The sequence below is a fragment of the Haemaphysalis longicornis genome, unplaced genomic scaffold (assembly GCF_048455015.1).
Source record: "Haemaphysalis longicornis isolate Haplotype H1 unplaced genomic scaffold, Haemaphysalis longicornis Haplotype H1 scaffold_8, whole genome shotgun sequence".
NCBI lineage: Eukaryota > Metazoa > Arthropoda > Arachnida > Ixodida > Ixodidae > Haemaphysalis > Haemaphysalis longicornis.
In genome coordinates, this window is record NW_027526445.1 from 21,369,877 (window position 1) to 21,381,953 (window position 12,077).

Sequence of the window (12,077 nt, forward strand, 5' to 3'; positions counted from 1 at the left end):
GGCGTTGTAATAAACTGTTGGCATTTCTTTCTGTATTTCCTAACGAGCCCCTCATTTCCATACCATATATATATATATATATATATATATATATTTTTCTTTCTCTATTTCTAATTGCCTCCTTCTTTATACTCCTTTTTTCTCCTGTTTTCCTTTTCCCCTCTCCTTGCTTTGTATCACCGCTCGCCGGGGGAGAGACGTGTATATGTGCCGCTGAGATTATTGTACATGTTTGCTTTCATTTATTTGGTTTCTTTTCTGGCAAGAAAGAGAGGTAGAGGGCAAAATTCCCCTCTCTCGTGAAGTGTGTTTCGTAGAGCATTTTCAGTCACTTGTAATTTTCCCTGAAGCAGACCAGACCACTGGTCGAAACTGTCGAAATAAAGTATTTGTTAGTGTTTTCCAGGTGGTCGCACCCAAGTTTTTGAATATTTAAACAGTAGCCAAGAATTCCTTCTCTGCTATATATATATATATATATATATATATATATATATATATATATATATATATATATATATATATATATTTCGATGGGTTTTGCAACGGGCCAGAAGAAACGGTCAGGTAAAAGATAAGAACAACTTTGCGGTTAACTTGTTTATTATAAATTAGTCCGACAGTTTCGGAAGTGGAACTTCCTTCCTCAGGGACAATCCCACAATGGTTCATTGTGGGATTGTCCCTGAGGAAGGAAGTTCCACTTCCGAAACTGTCGGACTAATTTATAATAAACAACTTAACCGCAAAGTTGTTCTTATATATATATATATATATATATATATATGTATGTATGTATGTATATATATTGTACTGGAGATGGTTGTCCCCGGCACGACGACATACCTTGCGCTTAGTGTGCGCAAATCTCCTCTGTGCAACCGACGGGGTATGTGGTGGAGGAAGGACTGCTATGTGCCGCATGATGATGGCAGGCGCAAGGCGCTGGGCGAGAGAAGAAGAGGAACGGTCAGCATCGCCAGTGGCTCACTCCAAGAGAACGCACCTAGACGTCGGTCTGCTCTGCTTTGCCCGTCTCTGGTCTCTGCCTCTTTCCAAGCGTCTTTCTGGTCGCCAGGTATAATCCCCCTTATAATATATATATATATACATATATATACATATATATATATATATATATATATATATATATATATATATATATATATATATATATATATATATATATATATATATATATATATATATATATATATATATATATATATATATAGCGATTCTGAATAGGAAATGAGGGGCTCGTTGAAAATAAGACAGAAAAAGGAATTGGCAGTAAAGAAGACATCGGAAAACAAAGGGGAGGATTTAGTAGCTCAAGATAAAGAATTTGGAAAATGAGAAAGTGGAGAAAAAATGCCCGCTAGGTGGGATCCGAACCCACGACCTCCAGAATACTGGTCTGGTGCGATAACCACGGCGCTACCGGCGGGGCTACTTTAGCCTTCACTTTCTGGGCTATTTATGTTCAGTTGTTTTTGTTTCCTGCGCTTGGGAGTGGTAGCCAATGCCACTCGGACTACTCGGGGTGAAGGGGACCTTCTTTTCAACCACCGGGCCGTGACTCGAGCGTCTACGACATGTCGAGAGTGGTCGACCAGCGTTGAACCCTCTTAAGCTCCCTATGGCACCAAGACTGCCAGAACAGAGGCCCTCGCTATGCATGTCGCGAATCAGAATAGGAAATGAGGGGCTCGTTGAAAATAAGACAGAAATAAGAATTGCAGTCTTTGTGCCGGTATTCTGGAGGTCGTGGGTGGTACAGCAGAGCCCCTCATTTCCCATTATATATATATGTATATATTTTTATACGGGAATGGAGGGGCTCAGTGAATTAAGAAAGAATAAGGGTCGGCAGTCAACGAAACCTCGGAAAGCAAAGGGTCGAATGAGTTCAGTCAAAGAAATAAATGAAGAATTTTTTGAGTCACAAAGAAAGTAGGGAAGAAATGCCCGCCCGGTGGGATCCAAACCCAATACCTCCAGAACACCAGTCTGGTGCAATACCCACTACTCTACCGGAGGGCTGTTTCTCCACCACTTTATCGGGTATTTATGTTAAGGTATATTTTGTTTCCTGCACTTGGGGGTGGTAGCCAGCGCCACTCGGACTAATCGGGGTGAAGGGGACCTTCTTTTTAACCCTCGGGCCGTGACTGGAGTGTCACTCGGACTACGAGTCATCATCATCGGCGTTTGTTTGTCCAGATCAGTATGATGGGCTCCTTCGTAAACGGGTAATATTAACGGACACCGAGTACCTAGTTTGCTAGCAACACTACGAATCGTTTGCTAACTACGTCCGCCATCGATTGGGCCCAGCCACGACCACGCCGGACCAGGAGTTGAGTTGCAACGACCACCGGCTGCCCGATCGCGCCGGTGGCGTGGCTAAGCCTTGCTCACCTCGGATTACCACCACCGTAGGTGACTAGCTCCGGCCCGATTTTCAGATTTCCTAAACATGACAACACCACTGCAGGGTTCTTCCACGACTATGGAGTTTGACCAGCTCAGCGGCCGACCTCTCCACAAACACAGCCCATGAAAAAAAATCCTACCAAAGATGCAAAATCGTAAGCAGCAAGCTGTTTCGCCCGCATCTGTCCGCAAGCCCACCTTGCGTGGTGATATAAAACGACGTCTTCCTGCCAACGATTTAAAAATCGCATATCGTCCTCAGGCCAGACTCCGCGTTGCTTCTTGGAGTGAGCGGCAGTTCGCACAAGCCATCTGCCAAGCAAGCACACTTCCTGAACGGACATTCTTCTCCAGCGTAATTATCCAAACCCAAGTTGCGCCGAACCTGATCGTCGCGAGCACGCCCGACGAAACGCTAGCTCTAACACTCTGCGAAGTGACGACCATCCGACTGGGGGCAACGACGCAAGAGCTCACCCGCTACCTTAAACCACTACGGGGCACGAATAGATTAGTCATCACCGGCCTAGACGTGGCGACTACGGATGAAAACCTGCAGCACATACTGGCCACCAACGGGCCGAGCCTTCTGCATGCCAGACTACTCGTCACGTCGACCGCCGCCGTACCCGTGTGCCATACTACATAAAAGCATACGGCATCCTCACACGCTGTCGACCATACCGTCAAACTAGCCAGTGCTGTGCTCTCTGCAGGGAGATAGGCTATCGGCAGGACATCTGCCTAAACCCCGAGGTCATCATCTGCCCAACCTGCCACTTACGTGATCCCCCCATCGGACATCCATGCACCCCGACTTGCCAACTTTGTGGACCAACCACCTTACTGCCAGCCGTGAATGACGTAAGAAATTAAAACCACCGCCACCACACCCTCGCCTAATGCCTCCGAGGAATGCCCGTCCCAACCAAGGACCGGCCGCTGCCAACAGCTGGCCTTCCCTGGACGAGACCACCCAACCTTCACTACTCAAGAAACTAGCAACAAGGTAAGCTGGTCAGCCGTGGCACTTGCTCCACCCACTGCTCACCGCTCACCTATCTTAACCATCCGAACTCCGCCAACCCTCATTAAAAACGCATACACCAACTATAAAAGGAAAATGCCAGCTTAAAACAGCAACTGGAGGCCACCACAAAACGTACCGTTGCCCTTGAAAGATGTATTGAGCAATTGCGTGCTCAAGTCGACAAATTGATTCACAACTCATCTCACGCTTCTGCAACGCCTGTGGACATACAGCCTGACGAAGAGACCACTCCCCGCGCGCTAACCACAGACCCCACGGACCTTTCCCGCATTAAGCGACTTATTTACGACTTGGACGAACACATTATTGGCCGTCTCAACAGCCTTGACAAACGCCTTCAAGCCCTCGAGAGAACACGCGCATTATTAAAGCACGCAAAAAGCCCAAGATCCACCAGTTGCCCCCGCAATCAGAAGACACATGCTCGACCATCCCATCTGATCAAGAGGAGTATGAAGGCACGCTAGATACATAACAACAACAACCCACCGCCTCCGCCCAAGCTACAGCTCGACTATGATCCCCCCTAAATCTCCGGCTCTCACCATCTGGCAATGGAACTGTCGTTCCTACCGCAACAAACACACCTCCTTGTTAACATACGCACAACAATATTCCCCAGATATTATAGCCCTGCCAGAAGTGGACGCGACGCCAATCACCCTTCAGGGTTACAAATCTCACCAGACTGAACGCACCTCCCGCACCGCCGTCCTCATTCGTACTCCGTACGCGGTACAAACCCATTCCTTACGGACGGACCTTCACTGCACCTTTGTGAAACTTCTACCTCCGAAGAAAGCGCAACCTAGCTTATAGATACTAAATATCTACAGCACCCCCCGACAACCCCTTCATGGCATCCAAGCCCTACTGGAAACCCTACGGCAATGGACCCGTGGCTACCGACTTATTCTTCTTAGTGATTTTAATGCCCCCCACACGGCGTGGGGATACCGCTACGACACTCCTAAGGCCCAACGTCTTTTCTATGCCCTCCAACAACAGCATTTTCACCTGTGCAATATACCACGGCACCCCACCCGTATTGGCACAGGCGTTACAAGGGACGCTACTTCGGACCTCACGCTCACCCACAACGTCCCGCTTGCAGTATGGTCTCGCCACGATGAAACCCTGGGCAGTGACCATCACATAATTCAACTTACGAAATCGCACTACCGCTTTAAAGCACCCTCAATTGGCACGGCCCGCATCACCAAGTGGAAAGAGTTCCGTAAACAAACACCGCCTGAGAAATTTATTTGAATCAACACATGGACAAATAAATTACTAGACCTCTGTCCGCAACGCACTACCACTGTGAACCTAACGCAAGAAACCCATGCGGCAGACTCTCACATCCTCCACATATGAGAAGCTCTCCGCAGCCTCACCAAACGGTGGAAGCGCGATCGCACTAACCGTAAGCTTAGGCTCGACATCGCGAAGCTGACGGAAGAGGCAGAGAACTACGCTCGCCAGCTGAGCCGGCTGAAATGGGCAGAATCCTGTGTGAGACTTCAGGGTACCTTTGGCACCCGCCATACCTGGCACCTGCTCCGCTCCCTTATAGGCAAGACGGAAACGAAGGCTACCCCACACCAACACATCAGGCGCCTCATCCATTTCTACCCTGGTACGGAAGGCCAGCTGCTGAGTTGTCTCAAGCAGTCCCTCCAGGAAGACCCGACGCAACCCCCAGCCTGCTACCCGCCCTACAAGGGACCCCCTAATCCCTCTCTCGACGCCCCATTCTCGCTGCAGGAGCTGGAAGCAGCACTTCTGAAGCTCACACGAAACACCACCCAAGGCAATGACCAAATTCCCAACAAGCTTCTCTGGAACCTTGATCACGCGGAAATTGACCATCTCGTAGAATACTATAACCTCATTTGGGCTGCTGGAACCATCCCCCAGCAGTGGCGGCATGCGGACATCACACTGGTTCCTAAACCAAACAAACCCTTTACCATCGCAAACCTTCGTCCCATCTCCCTCACGTCCTGTGTTTTGGAAGCTTTTGGAACACATGGTGCTTAACCACCTCACTCCTTACATCGAGGACAATGGTTACCCCCATACTACTATTTTTGGATTCCACCCGCACCTTTCTAGTCAGGATACACTCTTACAAATCAAAGCGGACATCATCGATCACCTCACGACTTCGAGCAAGAAGTAAAATCTTTCCCTTGACATTAAAGGTGCATTCTATAACGTCACACACGAGGCCATCCTCAAAGGTCGAGCAACCACAAACTGCGGTCCGCGAATGGACGCCTATTTCACTGCATTTCTCCAAAACCGCACGGCCACCGTCCTGGTCGCGAATCTCCGATCCACGACTTTCACTATCCGCTACAGGGGGACACCGCACGGATCAGCGGTGTCTCTGCTACTATTCAATCTAGCGATGCGAGAGTTGGCACCATTAATTAGCGCAATCCCCACGGCAATCATGCTCTGTATGCTGACGACGTGACACTGTGGGTTGCCCAGGTCTCCACCGGCCAGCAGCAGGATTCGCTACAAGCTGCTATTGATGTCATTCAGGAGTACCTGCAGGAGAGGGGCCTCAAGTGCGCCCCAGAAAAATCTGCGCTCATCACACTGTGCCCTCAAACGTACAAGAAATGCACCGACCCAATCCCAGATCCTGACCTTTTCATCGTCAACCACCCAGTACCCAATGTCGCCTCACTAAGAATACTAGGACTAAACATATCTAAGAATGGTAGCGGGTCTAGCACCATCCCCCAACTCCAGCATACGCGCACTCAACGCACTCAACTAGTCCGCCGTGTTGCCCACTGTCGGTTTGGCCTTCAAGAACACAATTCGGTTCGATCATTCAGGCATTGCTGTCCAGCTGCCTTATGTACGTGACTCCATACCTGGCCATCAAACCTGCGAAGCGAGACAAGCTCAACGTCATCATTCGCCAGGCTTATAAGACCGCGTTCGCCCTTCCGCCCACTAGATTCACCCGCAAGTTGCTCCAATTAGGAATCCACAACACTTGGGAAAAACTTCTTGAAGCGCACAAGCTGTCACAGCAACGACGCCTTCTCCTTACACATACAGGGCGCTGCACTCTTCAACGCTTGGGTTATGCCACTCCCCCAGCCGACGACTGCCCGGTTGGTATACCGCCTGATATCCGGAATAGAATGACGGTGGCTCCTATCCCCAGAAATACGCGTCCGCAATACAACGTCGCCGCCGAGTGACTCGTGCGGCCGCATTGCTCCGGCTACATTGCACTAGCTCCATCATTTGGTGCACGGATGCTGCCCGCTACTCCACCCAGCGAGCGTACGCCGTTGCCGTTGTAGACCACCGCTTTCAACAGCTTGCGGCAGCCACTATCCTCATCACCACTACCACAACGGCCGAAGAAGCAGTCATTGCGCTAGCAGCCACTACAGCCAAAGACTACGTTACCGTACTTAGTGACTCGCAAGAAGAATTCCGCCGATATCTTCGCGGTCGCATTACTCACACAGCTCATCGCATCCTTCAGGCTAATTACAAACTACCCGACGTCCAACTCATCTGGGCACCCGGGCATGCTAACCTCCTCGGAAACGATGCGGCCCACGACGCTGCCTGCGAGTATGCACGCCAGGCCGTGTCCGATCGGCGGTCTCCTTGCCCAGATACCCCTCTCACCCCCACCCCCTGGTCTCCTCACCCACTACCGCCTCAGCCACGGCAGATAATCTCCTCCTCACCTTCGCCTTAGTCGTGTCGAAGACACTACCCTCTGAAGGCTACAAACAAACTCTTCCCCCACCGTACACTCCTCTACAAAATGTACCCTACCCAGTACTACACGACCGGTGCCTATTGCCCATCCCTGGCACCCTATACCACCTGGTATGGGAATGCCAGCAATCCCAGTCTTTATCTCCAATCCCGAACCCTACTTACGAGCAGTGGGTGGACCGGCTGACCAGCTAAGACCTTGCGGCAACAAGAAGTCGTCGCTAGAGCTCGGGCAGCCAGCCAGGACCAGGACATCCCGAACTAAGGATGCCCCCCACAGGGCGGGTGCCCTGCCGTCTAGCACCAAATTTTCTCGTTATTATTAAACGTTTATTTCTCTAGCTCGGACTACTCCTTGACATAAATACCCGGCAAAGTGGTAGGGAAACAGCCCCGCCAGTAGCGGAATCGTCATCGCACGAGACCGGTATTCTGGAGGTCGTGGGTTCGGATCCCACCTGGCGGGCATCTTTTCACAACTTTTTTTCTGACTCAAAAAATTCTTCACCTGTTTCTATGACCTCCCGCATTACCGCATTACCCCTTTGCTTTACGTGGTTTTCGGGACTGCCAACCCTTATTCTATATATATATATGTATATATATATATATATATATATATATATATATATATATATATATATATATATATATATATATATATATATATATATATATATATATATATATTTATATATATATATATATATATATATATATATATATATATTTATTTATTTATTTATTTATTTATACATATGCATATATAAAAGAACAGCGTTGAACCCTCTTAAGCTACCTTTGGCACCAAGACTGACAGAACAGAAACCCTCGCTATGCATTTAGCGAATCAGAAAATGGGAAATGAGGGGCTCGGTGAATTAGGACAGAATAAGGGTTGGCAGTTAAGAAAAACTCGGAAAGCAACGGGGGAATTGCGGGAGGTCATAAAAACAGGTGAAAAATTTTTTGAGTCAGAAATCACACACACGCACACACACACACACACACACACATATATATATATATATATATATATATATATATATATATATATATATATCGACCTTTGTTTTACGCTGCACACATTCCTGTCTGCGCGAATGACAAATTCCAATCTCAACCGGACAATCGTTGATAGGTGACGTTCACCCAGGAATTGCGATTTGTTCTCCTTTAGTAGTGCGAACAGAAGCGACCTCACAGTTGCTCCTTCAGCTTTCGACGGAAAAAACTTTAGTGGCATGGGCTTCTCGCCTCCGCGGTTTTCGTTGGGCCGATGGTTTTCGGTATTTGGCGGACGTTGATAAGGGAACTGAATGCAGGAGTGGAGTAATGATTACGAATCGGCCTTCGATAACTTGGTCCCTTAAATTGGCCACGCAAGACGGGATGAAGTTGGGTCTCAAGTTCTAAATGTTCGGTGGTTTACGAAGCTTCTGGAATAAAGTTTCACATACGTGTTTCCATTCTTTTTTCATCGAACATTGTTACCACGATTGATTGATGAGATAATTAGTGATTTGATGCCGCCATAGTGAAATTTCTCCAAGCCTTTGTATGTTGTGGACTGAGCTTCTGGAGAACTACCATTATGATTCACTGCCAGATCTGAGTTCATTTCTTGTAGAGAGATTGCCTCATTCCCTTAAGCGTGCGAATCGCCACTGTAGTACATACCGGTGGCATGTATTCAATGTAGGTATTTTGCAATAGAGGAAGATAATAAGGAAACTTGCCCATCAGCAGTTTCTGGGTGCCCTTGGCAATGATATCGCTAGCAATCCGCCGACCTCACTCCGATTTTCTATTCGCTGGGTTGATGCCGTCTTGGGTTAGCGTGCGTGTTTCTTTAGGTTATACGCAAGTACTAAAATCGTGACATCGTCATGTAATTTTAACCAGCTTTCATTAAACAGTTCGCGGGCGGAGTTGCGTTTAGTTGTGCGGGGCGTTTCTGCAGTTTTTATTGTGTCGTTGTCTATAGTACTTGTTTGTAAATTGCAGCTGGGCTTCTGAAAAGACAAGAAGATGGTTGCTAATCTGGGACAAATCTTCAGAAGTTGTAATTTCGATGGTACGGCTGATAATATGTTCTTGAGTTGTGATCCAACAACTGTAGTCGACCGTCTTACTAGTTGAAGGTAGTCTGGGCGGTTCGTCCTTCAAGTATCTCTTACAGGCTTTGCCAAACACTGTCTTGTATGGGGTCCCTGTACTGCGAATTGGACTATATTATGTTACCACTAGACATTTTAGGCGATGAATCTGCACGTGGACGTGCGTTTAGATGGCTCAAGCACCAAAACCGAGGGTATAGCATGCATCCAAAGCTGTGATTGTTCCCAGTATGATTGATGGGTCATGGTTGTTTACAAGGTGTAAGTCTTTGTCCAGTGTTAGTAAAAATATTTCAATCCTCATGGTAAAAATTGCAACGCTCGCCCCATGTTTGCTGTGCTACATTGATGTTTTCAGCAAGTACGTGCATTCAATTATGTTTGAAAATGGCTAGTGCCGTCGCTTCGGTGGAGGTACCATTCAGGCCCCAAGGAGTGTTTGCTTTGGCTTGAAAATAGCTGTTGAGAAATTATAGCCCTCTTTCACGTTTGTCTGCTTAGTTGGGGCTTCCTATGTGCGTCTGTACTCGTGGACTTCCTCCGCTGTGTGATGTGGTTGGTAGATGCCGGGTTGTTTTGGAATAGAATGACCCTGCCTCTTCCAGTACTGTTGATATAAACATGATGAAGCCAGGTGACTTGGCCTACCACTGTTTTATTTTGGTTGGATGGTGTCCACATTTGTAGATTGTTTTAGTCTGTTATATTATCTGCCATATTAAAAGGATTTGGGGAATAGTTTGGTGACTTTTTCAATGGAAAATGTTTAATTATTTCTATCACCAAAGTGCTATTTAAGAACTCCTATTTGGTACTTAAGGCTGTATATATTAATTATTATTAACCGAATGCCAAGAATTTGTGACGAACGTTTGAGTGATATAACTTAGGATTTTTGTGTGTTTTTTTGGAAGCCTAATCAGCTCAATCATTTTCACTGTTGGTTGATAATAGGAGTTTGGTAACTGAGGTTGGTACTGAGCACATTCTCATACGTGACAGCAACGAGGAATAAATTCTTACAGTTTGAACATCTTCAATAAAATACGTTACATATTATTTCTTGAGTGTGCTTCAATCAACGTTTTTGTAGTCACTTACAGAACACAAGACAAATGCGCATAGTTTTATACTTAGAAGAATTACACATACCTACATTTTTCGCATAACAGTACTCTCATTATCTTGGATGCACTGGCCTTCGGTTTAAACATACCACCATAGAATTTCTTTCCCAAATGTTATCGATTGTTGTGACAAAGAAACACCTACTACTTGGAAATAACCACAGGTATTCACAATATATGGTTTGTGATATTTATGGTTGTATGGAATGTCTCTTTCAGTGTGTTAAGATTTAAGTTTACAGCAAACGTTCAAGAAAGCTCTCAACCGGCTATTTATTTTGAAGAAGACTTTGGAACTAAAGGCAAGTTTTACTATCCATTGAAGCAAATAAAATACCAGTAATTGTTTCGGAGGTTTATATGTTAGCAAAGTGAGTTTAGTTTAAAGAAATAAAAGCAACTCCTCGTATTCCAGCCCTCGTGTATAGTTCGCGTGAGTATATATCGCAAAAGAAATATTATCTAGTGGTAAAGATAGCACAGTATGTGTATGTTTTTTTAATAATCTGCTTTAGGGGATGATATTCTCCAGTACGCGCATATTTTATAACAAAATAGTGTGTAGGAAGATATTATCCAGAAATGTAGTGGTTACGTTTTATGCAAAAATCTAGAGGTTTGAAGACCATGACAAAGTGTTTTTTGTAGGCGGGGCATTTACTGCCAAGAGCACGGACTGCAAGGGCGCAATTTAATGCTCCTGGTGGGGTCATTTTAAAAGCAACAGCCAGTCGCACCATCGAGATTCACTACTGTAGCCGCGTCTTTTACGGCACGTTAACTTTCGTGAATTCACTCTTGCCTACGTTGGGAACAGATATTCACGCGGAGCAGAGTCTGTGTTCGGAAAGAAGCGTTATCAACAAAAGTAGGTGCATCCCATGTGTCCTCCGTGCTGTACAATAAGTCTGTAATCATCAAGTGTGTGCCACAATGCAGCGTTGCGATTCCGTATACCAATCAGATGATTCTAGCTCTATTTCCCTGAATTTAGCTGACACTGTGTCAGGAAGCGACGTTCCATCTTCATGGCCGTGGTACGGTCATACTCTGACATTTATTTTGTTATTGCGCACCTCTATAATGTATCGCTTGTTCGTCACCGGGGGATTGATACCTGGCGTATTAATCACTAACTTTGACAAAACAAATTCTCATAAATGTCAGAAAATTGTTGGAGAAGCACTTTGGGGAAATAAGAAATTACTCTAGAGCTTCGAGAAATGACAAATTAATTAGTGTTGGGTTGCCTTGCACTGACTCGTCCGGGTGCCGATATACGTCGAGTGCTACGAAGACTGTGGGAGCTGCGCGCCCATGGGCTAATCGAGAACGGCGCGGCAATGACTAAACATTTCTTGCAAACATCCACAAATGACACCGGGCTCCCGCAGAAAATAATAATCTAAACTATAGATTTACAACATATTCAACACTCTTCCAACAATGAATTTTTTTTTCGTTTTGGGGGCTGACACACCTACATTTTAAAATTTTTTTTCCGCCGGAACATCGGCTATTTTATGAGGCAGAAGAAATGCACAGCCTTTCGCCTTATTATTGCAGCTT